The sequence below is a fragment of the Topomyia yanbarensis genome, chromosome 1 (assembly GCF_030247195.1).
Source record: "Topomyia yanbarensis strain Yona2022 chromosome 1, ASM3024719v1, whole genome shotgun sequence".
NCBI lineage: Eukaryota > Metazoa > Arthropoda > Insecta > Diptera > Culicidae > Topomyia > Topomyia yanbarensis.
This window is the reverse complement of record NC_080670.1, coordinates 179,607,474-179,632,436: the sequence shown is the minus strand read 5'-3', so window position 1 is coordinate 179,632,436 and position 24,963 is coordinate 179,607,474. Positions and strand designations below refer to the sequence as shown.

The 24,963-nt window shown below is 38.1% G+C and overlaps 2 protein-coding genes and 1 non-coding gene across 6 annotated transcripts in view; 2 read left to right on the top strand and 1 right to left on the bottom strand.

The window, feature by feature from the left end:
* LOC131683300 (gamma-aminobutyric acid receptor subunit beta-like) overlaps positions 1 to 3,869 on the bottom strand; it is a 77,762-nt gene extending 73,893 nt beyond the window's left edge. The window contains exon 1 of the mRNA XM_058965152.1: positions 3,345 to 3,869. The gene's annotated coding sequence lies outside the window, so the exon portion shown is untranslated. The remainder of the gene's footprint in view (positions 1 to 3,344) is intronic.
* The window catches only part of LOC131683272 (gamma-aminobutyric acid receptor subunit alpha-6), a 221,155-nt gene that overhangs the window by 139,192 nt on the left and 57,000 nt on the right, over positions 1 to 24,963 (top strand). Inside the window, exons 1-2 of one of the 4 annotated variants that reach the window (XM_058965116.1) lie at positions 19,969 to 20,068; positions 20,133 to 20,351. The exons of 1 other annotated variant lie outside the window; for it this stretch is intronic. The gene's annotated coding sequence lies outside the window, so the exon portion shown is untranslated. Of the gene's footprint in view, positions 1 to 6,939; positions 7,113 to 19,968; positions 20,352 to 24,963 lie in introns of those variants that run through there. 2 more of the 4 variants (XM_058965123.1, XM_058965111.1) reach the window with 2 other exon arrangements.
* Trnas-aga (transfer RNA serine (anticodon AGA)) lies at positions 4,213 to 4,285 on the top strand. The gene has a single exon. It is a non-coding gene; the product is annotated as a tRNA-Ser (tRNA).

Genomic DNA, 24,963 nt, shown 5'->3' with positions numbered 1-24,963 from the left:
CTCAAAAACTAATCAAAGAATTGACTTGATTTTTTTATGAAAATGCACAATATGTGTAGCCTGTCGGTGAACAACAGAAAACAGAATGAAAAAATTGTTCTCTCTATTATTTTGAAGAAAAGTGCACGAATTTTACAGAAAAATATGAGATTTTTCGGTTTACATGAAGCCATTTTCCTAAACTCGAACTTTTTTTTGGGTTCATCGAGTAACTACAAGTCTAAGTTTTACAAATTTTACTTAATTTGCTGTCATACTATGTTGCGTTTCGGCTTCGCCTCATCAGAAACCGACACTAACACATTGTCGGAATAGATTAGCGCCGGCTTGACGCAAATCCCTTAAAACTAAAACACACTATGTGTTTCAATCGAACGACTGATCAAACGTGATGTCCCGTTCGAGCAGAAGTTCTGTTTATGCCGATGAGACACAAGTGAAGCCGAAACTTGTCTTGGCTTAGCAGGCCTATGCGAAAGCACTATGCTATATTTCACCCTAAGGAGGAAATTTTGGTAAAAACCAAAATTTCTCACTAGGGTGAAAATTTGTTGGTAAAAACCAGTCTTTGTACAGGAGGGCACAAATTCTTATTTCATACTCTGTTGCGAGTTTCGGCTTCACTGTGTCTCATCGGCATAAACAAAACTTGTGCACGAACGGGACATCACGTTTGATCAGTCGTTCGATTGAAACACAAAGTGTGTTTTAGTTTTAAGGGATTTGCGTCAAGCCGGCGCTAATCTATTCCGACAATAAGTTAGTGTTGGTTTCTGATGAGGCGAAGCCGAAACGCAACACAGTATGAAATAAGGATTTGTACCCTCCTGTACAAAGACTGGTTTTTACCAACAAATTTTCACCCTAGTGAGAAATTTTGGTTTTTACCAAAATTTCCTCCTTAGGGTGAAATCTAGCATAGTTAATTTACTGTGTCAAACAATTTTATCAAGAGTCATCGTGTTAGCCGCGGCGCTCCTCGACGTGGAAATGGTTGGACGTCTACTCTTGGAACGCTCGTATGTGTGGCTCTGCGTGGCTGCCGACCCTATTCTGCGCGGCGTGTGACGTGAGACGACTAATCTCACCTCACTCTACGTGACTGCACCCAATTCTGAAGAGTCACTTCGGGTGACGTGAGACTCCCATTTAACCGCAATGAGGAATCTCACCTCACCCGAGTTCGTCGTCTCACGTCACACGCCGCGCAGAATAAGGCCGTGCAAAAAATTTTTTCGTACAGAATAAACGTACAAATTTAAAGCTTAACATTACATAAAAGATGCATTGTTTCCTTGCCTTCAAAATCGTAAAACACAATAACTTTCGGTTTGAGCACTTTACACCAGACGCCCCCTTAATAATACATCGAAGACCTGATTTTATTATTTCCCCCTGATTATGTCAGCTTTTTGATTCGACTTTGAGTCTCGCATGAAGATTCGCTCGATGAGCTCTAGCAGACGAACCAACTCAAATTCGAGTAAATCCATTCATGAGCACATTTTTCTTATCTTATAAATGCAAAATATACAAAAATAAATGTATCTTTTTGTTTTACGCTGGATATTTATACTAAATAATCAGAACCATCTTGGGTGTTACAATGACGTCAGACCTCTGGCAACTGCATATTTGTCAATCCAGTTCCAAAACACCCCCACGTTGTCTGAGTTGTACAGAGTATCGCTAAGCCTATAGTTGCCATTTTGTATTTCAAAATGGCCTCAGACAGTGATCTCTATCATGCGCTCATTAGGCCCGCTCGGAAAATATGCATACTGATTGGGTTATTGAAAATTCTGTTAGACCGGAAGTCGTCATCTTGGTATTCCAAATGGCCTCAGGCATCGATATTTGGTGCCTAATCGTTAACACTGTACCGAAAACAACCATATTGTTAAAGTGCGGGACAAAAGGAAACCTCAAGATCCGACGTTTCCACTTTTCCAAAAACCTAAGGAATTGCAAAAAGCAAAAACCGTGCTACTTGCATAATCCGTGCAAAAAAATCTGTTCAAAAATCGTCTAAGTCTTTTGCCTTCAAAAGGACTTAGAACATTTTTGATAAAACTCCGAAATCATCCCTTTTCCTAAAATCGTCTAAGTCTTTTGCATTGAATGTAACACGGTTTTTTTTGCACGATTTTCGGAATTAATGCGGTTTTTTTTTGCACGGTTTTCTGAATTAACACGGTTTTTTTTTACACGGATTTCGCAATCAACGCGGTTTTTTTTTACACGGATTTCGCAATTAACGCGGTTTTTTTTGAACGGTTTTTATTACACGGTACGTATCCCCCGTGTAAAAAAAAACCTTAGTGTATATCGATTTGAAAGTTTACATAGGTTGTTAAACAGATTTCGTTCTAACCGGAACGTCTTTTATCTGTGGCATAAAATTCAAATCTACCTTATTTTGCTACGAAATGCTGAAATAACGATTGAAAGAACACATGGTGACCGCGAACATACGATACGCGAACCAATACAATACGCCATCTGCTCCCAATAGCCCACGCTCTTTCTAAGGATATTGTAGGTACATATTATGTAGGGTGGCCAAGGTCGAATGCACAAGGAAAGAACCGACAAATGCAGATTTCAGTCAAGTGCTTTCTCCCTCAAATCGTCTACTGTCTACTTGTGCACTATGAGGTACCATCGCCTCCACGGAATGATTTCGCTGACTTCGGTTCGCTGCTTAGCTGCATATGAAAGAGTTTTTTCCGGGATAGTTCCAATGAAAAAAAAATTGATTTTTCAATATTCGATCGAAAAATAGCTCTACCCGACATTTTATACATTTATAGATAGATATTTTATGGAGACCCTCCTTTAGTTCCGATGTCTCAGAATATTATGCTGAGAACGACATTCCAATTCCCGGGATCCAGATACTGTTCTGGGACATCACACCACACCGTACACAGCCGGGTTGGGTCGTATAACGTAACGAAGGATTGTGCATCTCCTGGATTGATGCGAATGTGGCAAAAGAAACATTCTGAAAAAATGCAATTACACGCTCAGGGAAATGGCATGAATGGGACGAATGTCATCCAGGCGACACAATTTGCTTCGAATCCAATAATGCAGGTGAATGCTTACGCTGAATGATTCTTCGTTTTGCGATTGCATTTTGCTGTGCGGTTGTTTTGTATGTTCACATGTGTTGTTAGCTTGGTAGGTTAGAGAACAAGGACAAGAAAAAGTGCAGTTCAACAGAATCTTTTCTTACATTGGCTGAACCCAATCATGCTTATTTTCAACTATCATTTTGAACAACAAATTTTGTTATTATTGAATTCTTTTAAATGCGTGCGTAATAGATATAAACTCACCATGCGTGCGAATCAAACATCATCATCAAAAACATCCTCTAAAAACCGCTCCATCTATCAACACTTCCTGCCGTGGGAACCATCACCCGTCATATGCACATCCGGCGAAAACTTGTAGCACATCAAGTGGAACGGCGTCACCGTTATATTTTGTATGTCCTTTTTTCCTCCATCACTCGAGAATCTTGAACTTTCACTTAAGAATCTGTGCCACTTTTACTGGTAGCGTTTATCACGTTGCACAAGGTTGCTCCAATGCCGCTCCCCGCTCATTCGCCCATTTGTTCGGCCCCCGTCCAGTCCATCCTCACATCCTTATTATTATCTATTAGTGTCTATAGTTTCAGATCAGGATCACACATGAAAGAAGAGGTTGTGTCGACTGACTGTGACCTCCTCACCGTAGAAAACACGCACACGGCGACAACTCCTGGGAAGCATTCTCTATGTGGTCACATGTTTCCGCTCGATGGTTCCGCTTGATAGTAGGATGCACAATCTAAACACCCTTAAATCCTTTTCGGATCGACTCTCCACCGTAACTGAACTGGCGTGCCGGCTGAAAGGAGCTAAAAATGTGGCACCCAACTAAGCATCACTCAATCAATCCGAGTGGTAAAGGATCGTCTCGGTCGGTCTGAAGCAGAGTGAGTGAGATTAATCTGGAAGAGATGAAAAACAGCATCCCGCCTCCGTTCGATGAGGGTCTCTCTGGAAGAAGCATCGGTGTGCTCCCGGTAGGCTGTTCTCAGTGGTTGCACGAGATCAGGGCTGGCAGAAATCTTTCAATATTGTGCATTTTGAGAATAGATCGAAAATTTGAAAAAGAAATTTTTAAAATTTCCTACTAGAACATCATCATCACATTTCCTCGATGGCGGAGTGGTTAACGCACCCGACTAGAGACTGGGAGATCGCAGGTTCGATTCCTGCTTGAGGACATATCTTTTCTCCCCGACCAGGAGAAAATAACTGGGCAATAACATACTATTTTTTTGGTATTCATACCAAAACTTAGTATTAATTGATTATTATACCTCATTGAGGTATTGAGCAGATATTGAAGAAAAAATTTTCAATACCTGCTTAATACCTTAATGAGGTCTAATACTTTATTTTAGTATTATTTGTGTATTCCAGTTATTTTTACAAATACCAAACCAATACCTTATTGAATATCTCCATAGCGTGAATTTTATTATTGGAAGGTTGAAAAATGTTTCATTATTATTCAGGTATTATAATATTTCGTTTCATTATCAAATAGTTATTTTTAGAACATGTCTGTGTTATTTTTTTGGTATTTTACCTCTTATGTAGAGCTCATTAATACCATATTGTGGTAAACAGTCGTTGGTATTGATACCTAAATTTAGTATTCCGCAGTTATTTTCTTCTGCTCGGGACGTTGTTTCCAATAAAAAGGTGAACTTTCACCGTTTCTTACTTTAATTATCTTTGCTAGATTCTGAATCGAAAAGGGCTGCATGAATTGGTTCAATACGATCCTGGCCCTCTTTGGATCTAATGTGTCGTTTTTCGTGTCGCTTAGTTGTCTGATGCCTTTTGAACATGTGAGAGACTGAAATATTTTTTTAACGTAGGACTACGTCTTTGTTCTAGATATGGAGGTGCAGTTTGCAAATTCTACAAAAATGGTGTGTAACGAAAAGTGGTCCAATTTCAAACGCATATAATTCAGCCATCTCACGATAAATTTTCAAATTGTTTTGCGCATATCGCTACGCTTCTATGAATCATCATCGACTATTTAAATAACGGATTTGGCCGAACAAGCTCAGTTGCCTGTTGAACAGCAGGCAGAGCAGAACACTGCGCTGCGTGTTTTCGCAGCCAGTGTAGCTGAGTTAGAGGTCCGTTACACTGGCTGTGGAGATACGCTACCCAGTTCCGTCCAACACCCGACTGAGCTTGTCCGTTCAAACACTATTCTTTTTTTTTGTGTTGTGCTCGTTTCCAGCACACTTTTATGTACAATTTCGAACACAATTATTCGTACACACGTACATTCGAGCTTCATTTGCATACACGGTTAACATTGTGGTACTAGTTGTCTTTTTCGCTCTACCCATCATCATTATCAGCGTTGACTCATTTTGCTTTGTGCGCTTGGGTTCAATGTTTGAGGCGAATGTGTATGTAGGTGTTTCTAATTTGTTACTAAATTGTTAGCGGTTGCATGCGTAACCTGCATGATAGCAATCTGCGCTTTCGTTGCGCAAAGACGAAAACTTTCTTAGCAACAAATTTACGCGGATCGATGGAAAGTACAACGAAAGTTTATTATTTACGTTCGATTGATTCATTGATTCATTTCCACTTCACGTGATTTTCACTCAGCCTATCCTAGTTTTCGATTCTTGTATATTTATAGTTTCGATATAGGGATCATGCATAAATGACGTAGCATTTTAGGGGGTAGGGGGGATATACCAAATTTGTGACGAAGTGTGACGAGGGGGAGGGTAGGGTCAGAAGTTGTGCGACGTAGCATTAAGTTTAATTTTTTTGACGGGCATCAAAACCCATTAATTAGAGAAAACAATTTAGTGTTCCTTCATTCCTAAGTTGCTTTTCACGCGGTTTTTAATTTTGTAAATTTTACTGTTCGCTGAATGGCAGGCTCGCAAAGAAAAGGAAAGATTTTTCATGCGGATTTAAGTTTCCACATTAGTTAGCTAATATTGCTAACTTGAAGACTTATTTTGGTAGCTGAATTAAATTTTCTTTCGGATTCAATTAAAGAAAATTTAGTAATTTAGTTGAGCTTATGCTCAATTGCAGGATTGTGAACTTCTCTTCATGCTTTATGACATGTAAAATTCTAAACAAAACTATCCACAATATATTTGTCATGGGCTTTTTTTTGTAGGCAATTTGCTGGTATAATGAAAATGTTGATAAAAGTCGTCAAACATTTTGTAAGGACATATATTTAAAAGAATTGAAAAACATATGTAATTTTTCCATCTCCCGGTTGCGTTGCGTGGGGGGGGGGGGGGTTAGGGAAATGCTACGTCATTTACAAGGGGGAGGTTAGAATTTTGTGACCAAATGCTACGAGGGGGGAGGGAGGGGTCGAAAATCGCCAGAAAAAAGCTACGCCATTTGTGTACGGCCCTATATGATTAAGAACACTGCATTCGCGACATTTGTATGCGTACTTTAGGAAAGTTACAATTATTGCAAAATATAACTAGAAAGCTTGGTCTATACATGAAATGTGATTATATTGTCTAAAATTTGATTTTTCTTCACCGGTCCGGGTTCTTTATCACACAATCGAAAAGTTTTTACAATTTTTAAAAGCTGATCTTGTGCTATAAAGATTTAGTTCCAGATATTACATCGGTCACGGTTTTCTGTCTTCTTTCTTCAGATCTTCTCAAATAAGTTCAATCTGATTCGATCGATCACCTACTACAAATAAAATGACCTGACAACCAAGAAGGTTTGATTTCAATATGTAACATTTGATGTTGATTTGCCGCATCGACAGTGGGATTTTCGCAGCAAGCCACAGGTAGCCACATTTGTCTACCGAGGTGGTGGAAACGGAGAGAGCGCGCTTGTGGTGGTGATACCGACGAGCAGCTTAATCGGAGAGAGTTTTGAAGTGTTGCAGGTAGGACTATTTCTCTACTGAAGAAGCAACGCGACGAAGAAGGACAGCAAGTGTCACATTGTCAAACAACGGGCACCGAGTTTACAACGTAACACATGAGGTGTGTTCTACAGGTATAACAGGTATATTTTTCATTCCTTTTTGTGATAGTTTTTCTTGCTAGGTAAAATGGATGAAGAGATGGGAGAACGAGTAACAGACCCTCCCCCTAAGCCTTATGCTGAAAATGTAAATCCGACTAGAATTAAAATTTACCCAGAGTCGTCAACGGGACCATGGATTGTATTTATTAGGCGTAAAGTAAAGGCGCTAAATATTATTCAAATTTCTAAAGATTTGACTTCGCGATTCTCGGATGTAAAAGAGATCGTCAAAGTCAATAAAGATAAAATACGCATTGTCGTTGGTAGTTTCAAACAAGCCAATGCAATTGCTTCTTGCGAGCTTTTTACGCGTGAGTATAGAGCGTATATTCCTTCAAAGGAAATTGAAATTGATGGGGTCATCACAGAATCGAGTTTGACTGTTGATGACTTAGTTAAGCATGGGGTTGGTCGTTTCAAAGACACCATACTTAAAGACGTAAAAATACTTGAATGCAAGCAATTGCATTCAGTATCACACGAAGGAGATAAAAAAGTTTATCGACTGTCTGACTCATTTCGAGTGACTTTCGCTGGGTCTGCGCTGCCCAACTATGTCATTATCGATAAGATTCGTCTCCCTGTTCGCCTTTTTATCCCTCGTGTAATGAATTGCCTTAATTGCAAACAGCTTGGCCACACAGCCACTTACTGTTCCAATAAGGCACGGTGTGGCAAATGTGGGGGTTCTCATCAAGAGGATACATGCAATGAAAATTCAGAAAAATGTTTAATGTGCGGAGAAAACTCACATGAGCTCCCTGCATGCCCCATTTATAAATTGCGTGAGGATAAAATTAAACGATCCTTGAAGGAGAGGTCTAAGCGCTCCTATGCAGAAATGTTGAAAAATGCTACCCCTAAACCCATCTTCTTAGAAAACACTTACGCATCTCTATTTTCGGAACAGTCTGACTCTGACGGAGCGTGCGAAGGTACATCATTTGTTTTACCCGGAAATTCCAGAAAAAGAAAACAGTCTTCTTTTCCCAAGCTGCCAAGAAAGGGCCTTAAAATTTCTCCACCAATAGATAAACTGCGCCCAAAACCGAAAAATTCCGATTCAAAACCGAAATCAATTCCGCCCGGTTTTGGGAACGTACAATCCAAACAGAACACCATTACTGGAAATAATAAAATTTCGACTACCTCTGAGCCTCAGCCGGGGGTAGGATTATTGAAATTTTCTGAAATTGTTGATTGGATTTTTAAAGCATTCAATATTTCTGAACCACTAAAGAGTATACTTTCAGCTTTCCTCCCAACAATTAGAACATTTTTAGAGCAGCTGATTGCTCAATGGCCCATCCTTGCAGCGATTGTATCTTTCAATGGGTAATTCACCTCCTCCAATGAAAGATTCCATCACTGTTTTACAGTGGAATTGCAGAAGTATCATACCTAAAATTGATTCCTTAAAAATTTTACTGCATAATTTAAAATGCGATGCTTTTGCTCTATGTGAAACATGGCTTACCTCAAACATTAATTTCAACTTAAATGATTTCAACATTATTCGCCTAGACCGAGACACCCCGTATGGAGGAGTGCTTCTCGGAATTAAAAAGTGCTATTCTTTCTATAGAATTAACATCCCCTTGTTTGCGGGCATTGAGGCTGTAGCTGTCCAAACGAACATTAAAGGCAAAGACATGTCTATCGCTTCTATATATATACCTCCCAAAGTTCAAATTGGACAACGTCAAATTTTTGAGGTAGTGGAATCCATGGCTGCTCCGCGTCTGATACTGGGAGACTTCAACTCGCACGGAGTATTGTGGGGTTCCCTCTACAATGATAATCGATCCTCTTTGATATACAATGTTTGTGACGAATTTAATATGACAGTTTTAAATACTGGCGAAACAACACGCATTCCCAGACCTCCTGCACGTCCAAGTGCATTAGATCTATCTCTGTGCTCGACATCACTTCGGTTAGATTGCACGTGGAAGGTTGTACCTGATCCTCACGGTAGCGATCATTTGCCAATCGTTGTTTCAATTAACAGTGAATTAGGCCTTACGAATTCAATCAATGTTCCTTATGACTTAACACGAAATATTGATTGGAAAACATACGAAACATTAATTTCCACTTCTCTTGCTTCGACAGGAGAACTACCCCCTACCGAAGAATATGAATTCTTAGCGGGTTTAATTATTGAAGCAGCAGAACTAGCCCAAACGAAATGCAATCCTGGAATGGCAATAAATAGACGGCCCCCTAATCCTTGGTGGGACAAAGAGTGCTCTGATGCATATGAAGCTAAACAAGTTGCCTACAAAGAAATTATGAAACAGAAAGGGGGTATACGTGAGAACTTTGAAAATTATTTCATTTTGCAAAACAAATTTGACAGTATACGTCGTGCCAAAAAATCTAGTTATTGGAGACACTTCGTTAATGGCTTGTCAAGAGAAACATCAATGAGTACTCTTTGGAACACAGCGAGAAGAATGAGGAATCGAAACGTGACTAATGAAAGCGAAGATTTTTCGAATCGTTGGATATTTAATTTTGCCAAGAAAATTTGTCCCGATTCTGCTCCTGCGCAGAAAATCACTCGCGATGCTCCCACAAGTAACGATTTCATAGATTCGCCTTTGACAATGATGGAATTCTCAATTGCACTCCTCTCATGCAACAATAATGCTCCGGGACTAGACAGAATTAAATTCAACTTGGTGAAGAATCTGCCTGACCTAGCAAAAAGACGCTTGTTGAATTTATTCAATAAGCTTCTTGAGCAGAACATTGTGCCGCACGACTGGAGACAAGTGAGAGTTATCGCTATTCCAAAACCGGGAAAGCCAGCCTCCGATCATAACTCGTATCGACCGATTGCAATGTTAACCTGCATCAGGAAATTGTTGGAAAAAATTATCCTACGACGTCTCGACAATTGGGTTGAGGCGAACGGCTTGCTATCAGATACCCAGTTTGGTTTTCGGAGGGGAAAGGGAACGAATGATTGTCTGGCGCTACTTTCGTCAGAAATCCAACTAGCTTACGCAAAAAAAGAACAAATGGCGTCTGTGTTCTTAGACATAAAAGGAGCATTCGACTCTGTTTCCATTGATGTTCTCTCAGAGAAACTACATCAATGTGGTCTTTCACCAATATTAAATAATTATTTATACAACTTATTGTCAGAAAAGCACATGCATTTTTCATATGGCGATTTGGCAACATTCAGAATAAGTTACATGGGCCTCCCACAAGGTTCTTGTTTAAGCCCCCTTCTCTACAATTTTTACGTGAATGATATTGATAATTGTATTGTCAGCCCATGCACTCTAAGGCAACTTGCAGATGATGGCGTGGTTTCTGTTACAGGACCAAAAGCCTTAAATTTACAACAACCACTGCAAGATAGTTTGGATAACTTATCAACTTGGGCTTTGAAGTTAGGCATCGATTTCTCTACGGAGAAAACAGAGTTGGTTGTTTTTTCAAGGAAGCGTGATCCAGCTCAGCTTCAGCTTCAGTTGGTTGGTAGAACGATAGCCCAAGTCCTGACTTTTAAATACCTTGGAATTTGGTTCGATTCTAAAGGCACATGGGGAGGCCACATTAGGTATCTAATAACGAAATGCCAACAAAGGATAAATTTTCTGCGAACAATAACTGGATCATGGTGGGGTTCTCATCCAAGTGACATGATAAGATTGTATCAAACAACAATACTATCAGTAATGGAATATGGATGCATCTGTTTCCGTTCAGCTGCGAACACTCACATTATTAAACTGGAACGGATACAGTATCGTTGTTTACGAATTGCCTTAGGTTGCATGCAGTCGACACATACGATGAGTCTTGAAGTACTAGCGGGAGTTCTTCCTTTAAAAGACCGATTCTGGGATCTCTCTTCTCGTTTACTTATTCGATGTGAGGTTATGAACCCACTGGTAATTGAAAATTTTGAAAGACTTGTCGAGCTTCAACCCCAAACCAGATTCATGACAGTGTATTTCAATCACATGTCACAAGAAATAACGCCTGCTAGGTATGTTCCCACATACGTCAATATACTAGATATTCCTGAATCCACTTTATTCTTCGACACGTCCATGCAAGCAGAGATTCGTGGAATTCCGGATCATCTACGCTCGCGGGAGATCCCTAAAATATTCACAAGTAAATATCAACACATAGACTGCCTTAAAATGTTTTACACTGATGGGTCACGAATCAGTGAGGCCACTGGTTTCGGTATTTTCAACAATAATTTTTCAATTTCTCTCAAACTTGCAGAACCCGCCTCTGTTTATATAGCGGAACTAGCAGCAGTTCACTATAGTTTGCAAATAATTAATACTTTACCCCCGAACCATTACTTTATCCTCACTGATAGTCTCAGCACAATTGCAGCTCTACGCTCAAAGAGGATTGATAATCACGATCCATTCTTTTTGGGGAAGATACGAGAATCTCTGAGTAACCTGACAAGAAAATGTTATAAATTTACCCTAGTGTGGCTCCCCGCCCATTGCTCTATTGCGGGAAATGAGAAAGCTGATAATTTAGCCAAGATTGGTGCACTAGATGGTGAAATATATGAAAGACCCATCGCTTACAATGAATTTTATAGCGCTTCTCGACAGAGGACACTTGCTAGTTGGCAAACATCTTGGGACAATGGAGATATGGGACGATGGCTACACTCAATTACCCCTAAAGTATCAACGAAGGCATGGTTCAAAGGATTGGATGTAAGTCGGGACTTCATCCGTGTGATGTCTAGGCTCATGTCCAATCATTATACTTTAGATGCGCATCTCCGTCGTATTGGGCTCGCTGAGGGTAATCATTGTGCTTGTGGAGAAGGTTACCATGACATTGAGCATGTTGTTTGGTCCTGCTCTGAATATCGTGAAGCCAGATCACAATTAGTAGATTCTTTACAAGTCCGAGGAAAACCAATCCATGTTCCTGTTAGAGACATCCTGGCGTATCGCGATCCTCTATACATGGAACTTATCTATCATTTTCTAAAAACAGCGTCTGTCAAAATTTAATTAAATTCATCTCCTCATACTCTCATCCAAGGCTAATCATTCACCAATTAAAGGAACCTAGAATATTTAGTTTTTAAATTTAGACAATAACAGAAAAAAAAGTAAATAAATACACCCGAAAATACTAGATCAGTATGAAATACAACAATGTAAGGAAAAAAGCAAACAATAAAGTGATTTCAGTGTTAGTTTTAGACAAAGTACTAGTATAGTTAAAATTAGTCTTAAGGATTTTTGTAACGTGCTATGTAAAAAAAGAAACTGGCGTAAAAAGCTATTGCAAATGCCGTGTCAAATAAACGTATGAAAAAAAAAAAAATTTGATGTTGATTGGTTGTTCTTAAACTATACGTAAGAAACATATTTGAATTATTATTCTAAATGCACCAATAAAACAAATATTTTACATTAAGTAGTATAGTCCTACGTTTCAAGATCGTGCAACCCTATAGGGCTGCCCCTTGTAGTTTTTTTCGAGCAATTAGAAAAGTTGGGGTTTTGGGACATATTTTCCAAAAAATCGCTATACTTAATAACCATTTTGCTCTATGCAGTAAATCAAATCAGACATATTTTGCAGCTTTTCTAATGTGAAAAATCAATCAATTTTTAAAAAGTGTACTTTGTTGAACGTAGAAAATTTTCTGGAACAAAATAGAAATAGCTTCCTTATCGATAAGATTAAAAATATCACATTTTTTCGACGTTTAGTCTAAAAACCAAATTCTTTATCAAATGCCCTAATACTCTGACTTCCCGCATTTTTCCCGTCATGAAACATCTATCATGTGACTTCCGAGCATTATTCATGATAGAAATAGTAAATTAATGATAATTTATTGTTAAATGGAGCTTATATGTGCTATTTGATGATAAAATGGGGAATCGAGACTAAATGTCAAAAAAAATCTAATGTATCTGAATTTACCCGAAGGCACTGTCCTTCTATTTTTCCATTTTTCGCGTTCAACATGGTACATTTAATAAAAATCGACTGAAGAATTTCAGAGATAAATGCACCCGAAAAATGATGAAAATTAAATGCGCTAGAACCTCAACTTCTCGTATTCTGACAAAGGTTGCAAAAGTTCCGTTCGATTCTTGATTTTTTTTCGTATTAGAAAAACAGCAAAATATGTATGATTTGATGCATAGAGCAGAATAGGTCTTAGAAATAGGGGATTTTACAGGACAAAATGTCCCCAAACTCCAACTTCCAGTATTTTTCGAAAATCTAAAATATTGCCGTTGAAATTCTAAGAATGTTTTCTTTTAAAAATGGTACTGCAATTTCTCGAGTACTACTGCAAAAGTCATAGTATCGAGTATACTTTTTCCTCATATGTTCCCATAGTACCAATGTCAAAAACATCAAGCGAAGTGGACGGAGGTCTAAAATTGTCCAAAAGATGTGAAATGTGACATCTGAGCTTTGACATTTGTCATTATAGAAAACGGGCGGGAGTTTAAGATTTGAAAAATTATCCCTTTGTACACAGCGAACAAGCTTCCCGACCGATACGAATTGTGATCGGAGGTTAATTTTGTGATCGGAGGCTAACACTCTCACTTGACTCGTGTCAAGAGGAACAATGTTACTCACAAGGAACCTGTTCAGTTAAATCCTTTCGAAGAGTCAGTCAGATTTTTCAACAAGTTGAATTTGATTCTAGTTGATTTCGCGGTATCGTGAAGGAATGGACCGTGGTAGGTCTGCTGTGCCGATTTTGTTTGGGCGAAATCGAATATCAAGCGGTTGGAGTATTCAACGCGTTCGTTGGTTTTGTTTCGGTCTCGCATATATCGGGCAGTGCCCTAAAAAGTACTCATCGATGTTTCTCTTATGGACCCATCAACGAACTGGAGCCAATAACTCCGTTTTTTGGTCACAAACGCGTACTCTGCCTGCGAAAGAAACTCTTGTGTGAACTCGATTCACGCGGATATTATTAAAATCGCGAAAGTTGAGGGTTACTTCTGAAGCGAACCATGTTGCGTCCAATGCAAATGCGTCACGTATGGATTCATTTATTAAAAGTTCGAAAGAATCGATTTTCGGAATGATTCTTCAGCAATTCCACTATAGAACAGTGATCAAATCTGTGACTGTGACTGCTTCAAAAGTGTTCTCACTATATGTAGAAAAGTTATCAAAAGAGAGGATCCGAAATGTTCAAAGAAGTAAATATCAAGTCCACGATGTCAGATAAGCTCAACAGTCTACCACTAGATAGAATCTCTGACTGAGTTAAGACACTTGGGGTTTTGAGTGTTCCTGGAAGCGGTGGGAACTTCTTGTTTGATTTCATTGATTTGTGACATAATTCGTTTGACGTAATCTTCCTTAGTACGCGGTGCTAAATCATGGATACGAACGTCCACCATGTGATTTTCCATATAAACGGAGATCTTGATTCTGGTGTTATTAAATTCTCCCTCGTGTTGCATGTTGTTTTTTGTAATGAAGTTTTCTGCCAGTACTAAACGTAAACAAAACACCGTTTTTGACGTGGTGTAACTGAATGTATGTAACTTCCGCGAGGTTAAGCTCCATTTGAACTTTAACTAGTTGTTCCACCTCCTGGACTGTGGGTCCAAGAGGAGTTTTATTAAAGTTCAATCGAAATCGTGTTATTTCACTGCGCAGCCGGTGGAAACGATACAGTACTGCTTGTGCACTGGATATAGAACAAAGCGCAGGTTTGTTTCACTGGTGCCTATAGCGTAGCGATTTTTTGCTTCTGCTTTGTTCGAGGAAGATAGATGGAGCCTCCTGAATGCAATCGCTTGCAAACCTAAATCTTTACTGAATGCAATCCGTGAAACAGAGCAGCACGGGGTTAACTGAAGATCCACACATGTTATGTTCGAGTTGGTTACGACGCCATTTATCTCTGTTTTGTTGGCGAATCTGTAGACAGAGAACTGCGTCGTAAGAGTCTTGTTTCCTTCAATGTCATTTGCTTGCTTTAGATCGGGAATCATAACCCTGAACTTATCTTGGCGGACTTTCGGAATTTCGGTCACAGCCGATCATCGTTCAGTCAGAGACTGTTTGAAATTTTCAGTAAATGTAGCGCGCGATCGTTGGACTGAGAAAAGTTCACAAACGGTTCAGTCAATTCGAAAATGTACGACTTCAAACAGCCTTTGATGGTGAATCTTGTTTGGCATCTATTTCTTTACTAGGTGGGTCGGTCCAGAACTCGACACAAATTCAGAACTTAAAGAATGCGATTGAAGGGGTAAGAAATAAGAGGGATATAATGAGTTACATGAGAGACAAATCAGGTAATAGTAAAAAAAGTTACAATTTCACTAACTCGCGGAAATAAACTCGCCGGCGAAGAACTGAAATTGATAAATACTTCACTGGTAACAATTGCCGGCTGTTTATAAATTCTTTGATGAACAACTCATGTTGAAAATAAGGTAATATAACAGACGCATATCATGAGGTACACTCCAAAGACTTAACGATTAACGTCCAAAGACAACAGACACTCTTGTGTTGTCGCCAAGTAACCATTTCTCGACAAACATATGATTACGGCCTAAAAGCCAACTGTCAAAATCCACTTTGAATGGAAATTCCGGACAAACCGTTACATGCCAATGACAGATGTTGGTAGTAAACGAAAGAGAAAAGTTTTCTCTTTCATAAACTGTTGCGAACTGTGTTCAGCTAGTAACGGTTTGTCCGGAATTTTCATTAAAAGTGGATTCTGGCAGTTGGCTTTTAGGTCGTAATCATATGTTTGTCGAGATTTGCTCCCTAATATACCATATCAAACACATTTTATCTCAGCATGCTGCATGTTGCCATAAAATCAAGTAGGCGTGCTGCTGCACGTTTTGTAGCAAACGCAAACATCAGCAAAGCTATGTTTTATTCCCAAATGCCATTGAATAAATAGTTCGGATGCTTAACCGGAACCTAACGGGATAGGAACAGCTAAGAAGCAGGCTGCAAAGAATTCTACGGTGGAAAACTATGGCGAGGCCGCAAGGGTCGAAAAAAAATGCTTAAACCATCAACAATAAAAAATTTATATCCAAATATGCAACAAGCAAAATCAAAATATTCAGCACTACTGGGGCGCACCCTGCGTTTGCCGAAAGCATTGGATCCGGGGTCGCTTTTGGTTTCGAATAGTAGGTATGTAAATCTCGAGAAGCAATTGTTATTCAGGATTGTGTTTTTTGCATAGTGCTGCATTGTAATGGCGATGGTTATTACTGTCGGAGTACGCCTCATGCAGTATTTCTAGCATAAAATGCGAAATTCCTTCAGAAATATTAGCAAACAATTTCGTGGCTAACAAATTTGATTTCATTCCTGTTCCGGCATTGCTGCACAAATAATAAAAATAATGTTTTGTTTGTATGTCCGTTTATATTTGAACCATTTTGACGTTTGAGTTTGTGGAAAAACAAATTCTTTACACGGCGAATTCGTTAGCAAACAATTTCTTTGCCAGAAATAAAGGTGGTAGTAGGAAAATGCGAGATCTCAGTAGTCTGGCGAATTCCGATAACCAATGGTAAAGCTCATATCGTTCAAGGAACCAAGTCAAAGTAGGGCCACTCGAAACTGTCATCGCCGTTTACAGCTTTTGAAAAATCGATTTTTTTTGTTTTTACATTTTTAATGGCTTAGAAATTAGAAATGTCTTACAAATCGACGGTGTTCTCTTTCTAAGCGCATGTCCGCTTTAGCCAGTAATGAGTATCGTTGTTACAACAAGCTTCTGTATAAACGCTATGTAAACCGCATGCAGAATAATCTACGCCGAAACCAGAAGGGCTTTTGGTCATTTGTCAACACGAAGCGAAAAGAAACTGGACTTCCATCAAGAATGCTTTACGATGGCGAAGAAGACAAATTGTCAGTTGGACTTTTTATACAAATACAAATACTAAAATTTCTGGGGTGATGCAGTTTGTTTTTATTTGTGCTCTTGGTTTTGAATTGATATTCAAAGCAAATTCGGTGTTTTTAGGCGGATTTTGTGACGTTGTGATAATCGCGAATCTTGACTAATCCGTGCTTTGACGATTTTCGGTTGTGCGGTGACAAAAATCGAAAAAAATGTTTCATTTTTCGATAGTGAAAAGTTGCTTTTTTGTTTTTGACTTATGTGCAATTCGCCAGTAAAATTTCACATACTTCGTGCTTGCTTCGCCATCTGCAGGTGAGTAGCAGTAAGTGTTTCCCGCATTCCATCAAGGCGGTATGAAAGCTCTTGCAGAAAAGTGTTATAATTGACATAAACAAACGCCGCGTCGTATTGTTGCATGATTGTCAATGAAAATTTATGTTAAACGCGACACTTCTTTTTATGTCGAGAGACGTAAAGTGAGAAATAAAGAAAATAAGTGAAATCTTTCCAAGGAGTGTCTACTCGAACAATTGTTTTAACAGCGGATCGGGATTGTACGCGTTAGAAAGGCTACTCCCTCGTGGTGCAATATGGAGTGAATTTTATGTGATGCAATTTAAGAATGGATAATCATGAGAGCGGAGATGGTGGTCAAGGCAAAGGATTGTCAAAGTTGTCCTATATCAGACTATGCTGTGGGTATTTCTTTGAATATCTACTGCGATTTTGAGTTAGTACGGAGAAGCTCATGTCGTCGAGTGTGTACCTTAGCCGCGATCGGTCGACTGTTTTGGAGCTCCTCGCTAGTCGGTCCAAAATCGTAGTTTTTCGGTACGGATTATCAAACAAAAGTGTTTTTAAATACGAAGAACGACTCGGTGAACAGTTTTCGTAAATCGGAAGTGGAATTCAGTGATTTTTTTTGGAGTTTCATCCCGGCGTAAAGAGATTCAAAGCCACACAGCATTAGTGTCAAAAGTGCTCCCACACAATACGGGCCGTCTATACCCGATGCGGGGAAGAAAAAGTGTTTTAACAACGTAAATAATAATAGTGGAGATCAAAAACTCACAAAAAAGTGTTTTTTCCCAGTGATAAATCTTTCCCAGAAAGTGAAAAATTTTCGGCGTCACTTGGTAAAAAAAGTGGCGATTCCAAATTATCAGTGCGTCACCCGTAGCTATCGCCCGATAGGTGTCGCACCAATTTCTTAGTTCCACATTCGGAAACCTGCAGGTCAGTTTTTCTTTTTCTTAAGACATTTTCCAAACCTTCTTCGGGTCAGGACCACGTGCGTGGCCAGTGGAGTCTTCTGTATCTGCTGCATGCATACTGTTGTTGATAAATTGCGCTGTACTTGCAAATGTGGGAAAGAGAAAGGATTGCACGGGCTGTTTGATGCGTGAGAAAGAAGCTGGAGATTTTGAGGATATCTGGAGGTTTGGAATGGGACGAAAAATGGATAAGCAAGTATCAGTCACTCGCGTAAGTAGAAGATGAGGAAGGAAATAGAAAAACTGGTATATTTTTCTACAGACATTCTAATTTATATATACAAAAATCAAATAAATACACTAAATACGCGTCCATTTCTTACCTCATGTAAGGAATCGAAAGTCTTATTGTAATGTTATAATCCATTTGATACAAACATTACAGTAAGGCGGGGCTGGTTGATGGAACGATGACCTCGGAACATGTCTGGCGCTGTACACGAAATGGGTCATCGGAAAGTCAATTGAGCTAACACCTACCTAAATCCTTGAACCAAGTTATTTGCATGGATATGTTAAAATACATGCAAACATCTTTTTTCTGTAAATCACTACCAGCTAGTGGGAGTTAGGATGGTTAACACACACACACACACATACAAATACTAAAATTTCTGGGCAGAAAAATTTTGAAACGCACTTTCACAAAACTATGTTCTTCAAGTTAGATGACAACACTAGGGGTACACTATCATTTCCCCTGCACTAAAGAGTATTTTGTAGATTTTTGTTTTGGTTTGTATACAATGCTTGTCAATTAATGAAGCTTTTATTAAAACCTAATTTTATTTGCAAATAATAGCAAAAATATGTAATATTCGATCATTTTTTCAAAGAGAATTTTTTGCAAAATCTTGAATATTTAAGCTATTTTAGCGTCATACTCAAACCATAAGCTTATCAATTAATAATCAATAGATTATTTTTGTTTCATATAAAATATTTGGAAGCCAGCGTGACGCCCATTCAAAAAGTCCGTTCCGATACGTCCGCCATTTTGATTTCTTGTTTATTGAAGAAATGTTTTTGTAAATTTCGAACATGTAACCAAATACATTTTAAAAATATTATTGATATTCCTAATCTTTTTCATCTCAAATAAAGATAGATAAAAGTGCTATTTTAAAATATTAATTGGGGTGGTCCACATATTTTTTTGAATGTTTCAGAGCAACTTAGCATTATTATGTGTTTCGGAAAGTTCAGATAATTTGTGAACACCATCTTTTTGTTTTAATCAACCTATATGTAGTTCCAATTTTTTAAGATAACAAATAACTTTTTCTTCATTCTAGATAGAGTTCAACTACCTTCAGCGAAATTGTAGCACGACTTTGAAATACTGGCTCTTAATGATTATCAGAAAATCCCAATAATTGGACTCACGGTCGCTCACAAATAATGTTAGAACTCTTTTTCTCTCTCAATTCACTAGCACATCAAATAATCTATGGTCGTTGCGATGAGCGTAACTTTCTCCCGCTGAGAGTAGGTACCTCTTACGAGTACCAGCAAGAACCGCGCCAATTTATCTCCTTGCAAAGAACTCACGGGTGCTATTCGGTGGCGGGAAAACTCGAATGCGCGCCGTCACAGCCACGGATGTGGAAAACTGAAACAGTCTCATCGTTCGCGTTTTTCCGCAAGCCGGAACAGAACACAGACGTACAGCCCAACCATAACGGCGTGGTGTACCGAACGGACCGCATCGTTGCTTTCGCCGATTCGAAGAAACTGTTAGTTGTTCGGTTAAGGTTTTTATTCAAGAAAGTAACAGTGGAAGAAGTTTCGTTTTAATTTTTTTGGGTTCGAGTTTAGGTCCAACAAGATGTGAATGAAGGAGATATGTGGTTTTCCACTCGTTTTGTGGTTGATTTTTGTTACACGTGAGTTTGTGGTTAAGACGTTTGCATTTATAAAAAAAAATACTGGATGAAGCTAAAAATAAGTTGTGTTACTGCTGTTATAAGGCACCTTTTTCTCAAGTAATGTGTGACCAAGTTATGTGTGTATGGTGAAAAAAGTTGTCATTGTGCAGTAAGTAACACATATCCATTTCATTTTACCCTTAAGGATTACTCTTGCAAGAAATATGAACGTGTAAAGATTACAGTCTTTTCAGATAGGTTTATTTGGAAAACCTTCGGTAAACGAACATTAAGGGTCAAAATATTTAATTATCATATGAATAACACACTTGTTAGAATACGCACAGCTGAAATAGACATACATTACCTTCTCTTCTAATCGTTCAACGATTGTTCAATTAACGCATTTTTTATGTTAGCGGAAACTTTGCTACTATAATCACTTTTCAGGTTATGAGTTGTGGCTACCCCTGTTTAGCATCCATGTTACTAATTTATCTAATCCATTTTAGTTAGAAGAACTGATGTCTTATAGATCGATTGGATTTTTGGCACGCACTATAGATAGAAAAGAGATTTTTTAGCAGACAAACTACGTACCGCTAATCGTTCAGCAGTTGTCCTGTTTCCCAAGAGGAAAGTTCTAGTTTAATTGTCTACATTTTTAATGATTCAAAATTGTATTGGCTGTTACAGTCTTTGTTTTTGTTCCCATTGTGGTAAAGATCTTTCAAACTTTTGAGTAATGCAAGAATCGAGCGAAGAAATTTTCGGAAATCAATTTAATCTATTCAGGCACTACCGCAATTTGTCTCTTTGTCAGAAAAAAGTGTGGTGGTGGAATACTCATAGCTATAAACGCAGACATAGCTATAAGGCAAAACAGTAATATGAGGAGAAGTGCACATATTCTCTTCTGTGTATTTTCTACCTGAAAATGTTCACAAAAAAATCATTTGCTATTTTTTCAAATTGTTGAAGCTATCATGTCAAATATGAAACCTGAAGCAAACCAACTTCTAGAAAAATGCAAAACTGTACGAGATCTAGGCGTAATTTTCGATTCCAAGTTGACATTTGTGGAACACTACAATACAATAATAAATAAATCAAATAGTATGCTCGGCTTCATTAAACACTTCAGCTATAATTTTGAATACCTTTACACAATTACGGGGAGCTGCATTCAAATGACTAAAAAGTAGCCAAATTTTTTGGGAGCTATTGAAAAATCACAGTAGGAAACAGTTTTAGGATTCAAAAAGCTTATATTTTCGTCTTCATCTATAAATTTTTTCAAGACAAAAAAACAAAATGGCGCCCGTGTTGGCGTGCTGTCTAAGGTTAGGTGCACGTGGAAACCCAAAACTAATAATAAGGCGCCAAAGTAAACTAAATTTATTGGAGGAATTACCTAAGAACGTGTAAAAAACTTCAAAGTTGACCTAATGGTGGGATCTCAAGCTTTGAGATCGATTTTTTAGTTCTTTTTGCCTTCACTAAAAGTAGTGAATACAAAGAATTTGCATATTTTATAGGTTATTCCTTCAATGAAAAGGATTTTCTTTCGAGAGATAAAAAAATTAAGTCTTTAAATTGAACCGTTTTCAAATGAGATTGTACGCATTTTGAAAAAGAATGCTTTGAGATAAACGCGTTTCAAGTTTAAGGTTTTTCGATCAATTATTCGTTGTAGAATGTCAATATTTTGTAACAATTGCATGAAATTATGGGTTGATTACAAATCTGTCAGTTTTTCTAAATTCAAAATGGCGGACCCCTACTTAAAAAATAAGTGGTATTTCAACCAAAATAGAGAAAAAAAAGTTTTGTGATTTATAAACACGAACTGAAGTTAATATGTAACAAAATAACAAAAATGACAATTCTAATATGGCGGACTAAAATGTGACTTTAACAATTTTGACCAAAATTTTTCGTTTTTCACCGTATTTTGTGGTTATTTCATAACTTACGATTAGTTTGCCAATGCGTCTACAGATCAAGCCGTTCTCGAGACCTATACACATGGACAGTGCAATGCGAAGCATTCTGGAAACGTGTATAATGCCATGAAAGGGTTTCTACCTGAGGTGCGCGTCTCGAACCAAGAGCATCTCATGGCGGCCAAGACGCCGCTCCGAACAATGGCCTGTAGAAACATTTTTTTGATGCGCCAACCGGAAAACTCGTTTAACACAATACAGTTGACACTTACCTTTCAAAAAATGCAAAGAAAAAAAAATCAAGCATCCCCTTAAATTATTATACAACACATACGTCAGACCAATGTTGGAATATTACATATTACATTATGGAACCTATCCTGTATTGTCCGCAATGAATCACTCCAAAAGCATTTTTGTACGCTTTTCCTCTTCCATCATATAAAGCACGTTGCATTCTCATCAACATACAAACACTCAAAGAACGCCGCGAATTTGTCAACGACATTATTATGGGTCGCTGGCTACATTCTATTCTCCCGATGCGAAGGTGTGCACGAAACCTTGATCTTAGGGGATGGATGGGAGTCGGGATTGGAATCTTCGGCGAATTGTTGACTTGTTCAAAGCGGTCTCTATGCTTGTGGTGACGCTTATCATGACATCGACTACGATGTCCGAACGTGCGCATTTTCGGCAAATAAGGCAAAAAAGAAAAAAAAAAACAAAAATTAAATGTTTTTATTGAAACAACATTCCAAATATCTCGAAAACTATCACATTTTGGGAGATTTTCATTAAATGCATTTTGAATTGAAATAACATTTACGTCTGTCAGTTAGTGTGAAATTTATAAACATATATAAATATATTATTGGAAACACTCTTTTACTGATAAACTTTCCATGATGCAATCATATTAAAAATATTTCGTTTCCTGTAAGGATTTTATTGGCGAAAAAATTAAAAAAGTTATTTGTTAAAATCAACAAAATTATTTGTTTTGGTTTTTGTAAAAAATGGCACAACAATTTTTTCAGTGTAAATTTTTCTCATGTAGAACGTTTCATTCCCTTTAACTTATTGTCGGATGGTTTCGGCTTACAAAATACGGTAATCGAACAAAATTAAAAGCAATATATGCAAAAAATTCTGCGCTCTTTTGAAAAACTACTCTTGAATCATAATGATCTCATTGACTGTGGAAAATGGTTAGTATTCCATGCCGGTGAGACGTACGAAATTTCATCGAAATCCTTTATGAAGAGTTCCCTGCAACAGTGACGTAGGTTTGGATTGAATAATTTACGGCGATATCACAAATCAACTCGAAAGTTCATTTTCGACAGTTCACCGGTACTGTTTACATAGACTTCAGGAATCAGAACATATTGGCTTAAATGGCACGTTCCCCGGATGTAGTCATAGACTTTTCTACGGATCATGTACGTACACGTCACATGACTTAAACACTACATCAATACTTGGTGGAAAATAATGAACAAAGACGGCAAAAGCAAATGGGATTGTTTTCAACCAAGAAACCACACTAGTGTTCGTGAGACCGGTCGACAAAAACTCAATGGAGTTAGGAAAATTCTTTGCGATGTGCTTCGAGCGTACCGACTCGTTGACAAAATTTCTAATTTTTAAGTTCATGTAAACAATTTTAGTGTACTGCCATAAAAAGTGAGGTTATCTGTGTTTGCAAAGAGCTCTATTCAAACTCACAATACTCTCCACGATAATTGTTAAACGCGAACTTCATTCATCAGAATTTGTTTGAGTCGTGAATTTGTAAAACTCAACAGCTTTTACCGGGATCTCTGTAAAAGTGATGTTTGTTTTGCTGAAACTCGGAAAATATATCGCTGAAAATCAGTAAATTTAAGCAACTTTGCTGGACTATTAGTTGAAATATTTTACTGACTGTTCAGCTGTGCGGAAATTACCGAACTGAATTGAGTATGTAGTTCCTCCAAACAAGACTTCTATTGATCCAAACGATCTACTAAAGGAAGCAAAACTTTCTACAGCAATCAATGTTACAATTGATGACAGCAATGCTAAATTCAACCTCCGTGTTTGCGGCTTTTCAAACTGGGTTGAAATGTACGGATAGGCTCGCAACACCTTAGGATCTTAACGATGACGTTCAATACTCATTTAAACTTAATATATTAACATGTTCGAACGTTGTGACTGGAACAATTTTTGACCTTGTGTTTAACTGAAATAGAATCTAATCTTTGTGGATCATCTAATCTAAGAAACAAATTAACCTGTAACGTGGATTCCGTAAGCGATAGATTCCATGATTACTATACTCCGACATGGTATAATTTGAAAGACTTTTGCTCTATAAACTGGATAAACAGAAACCATAATCTGTGGTTTGATTGTGCATACATATTTGATTTATTCTACTATGATCCTTCGGTTATTGAAATCCACAAGACATTCATTTCATTTTCCAACATTAATCCAACACCTCCCTCCCCCCATCACGTAATATGAAATAAAACATTTTTCACCACCAAAATATGACTCGTCCCACCGACGACGACCAACGCCTGTCAATGAAATCTTTTATTCATGATCACCATCGGAAACTTGTGTACATTTTCTATTCATTTTATTTCATATTTCGTTTTTGACGTTTCTGATGTTCGCTCAACATCTTGACTGAACGCTAGCAAAACAGTTTCCCAGGCAACGCAGCATGCAATATAGTGCTGCCAACCGAGAACGTTGCTACATTCGATGGGACTATTGATTATTATCTTGGTATGTTTCGGTTTGTACATGTTACATTACTCAAAACCGACGTTTCAT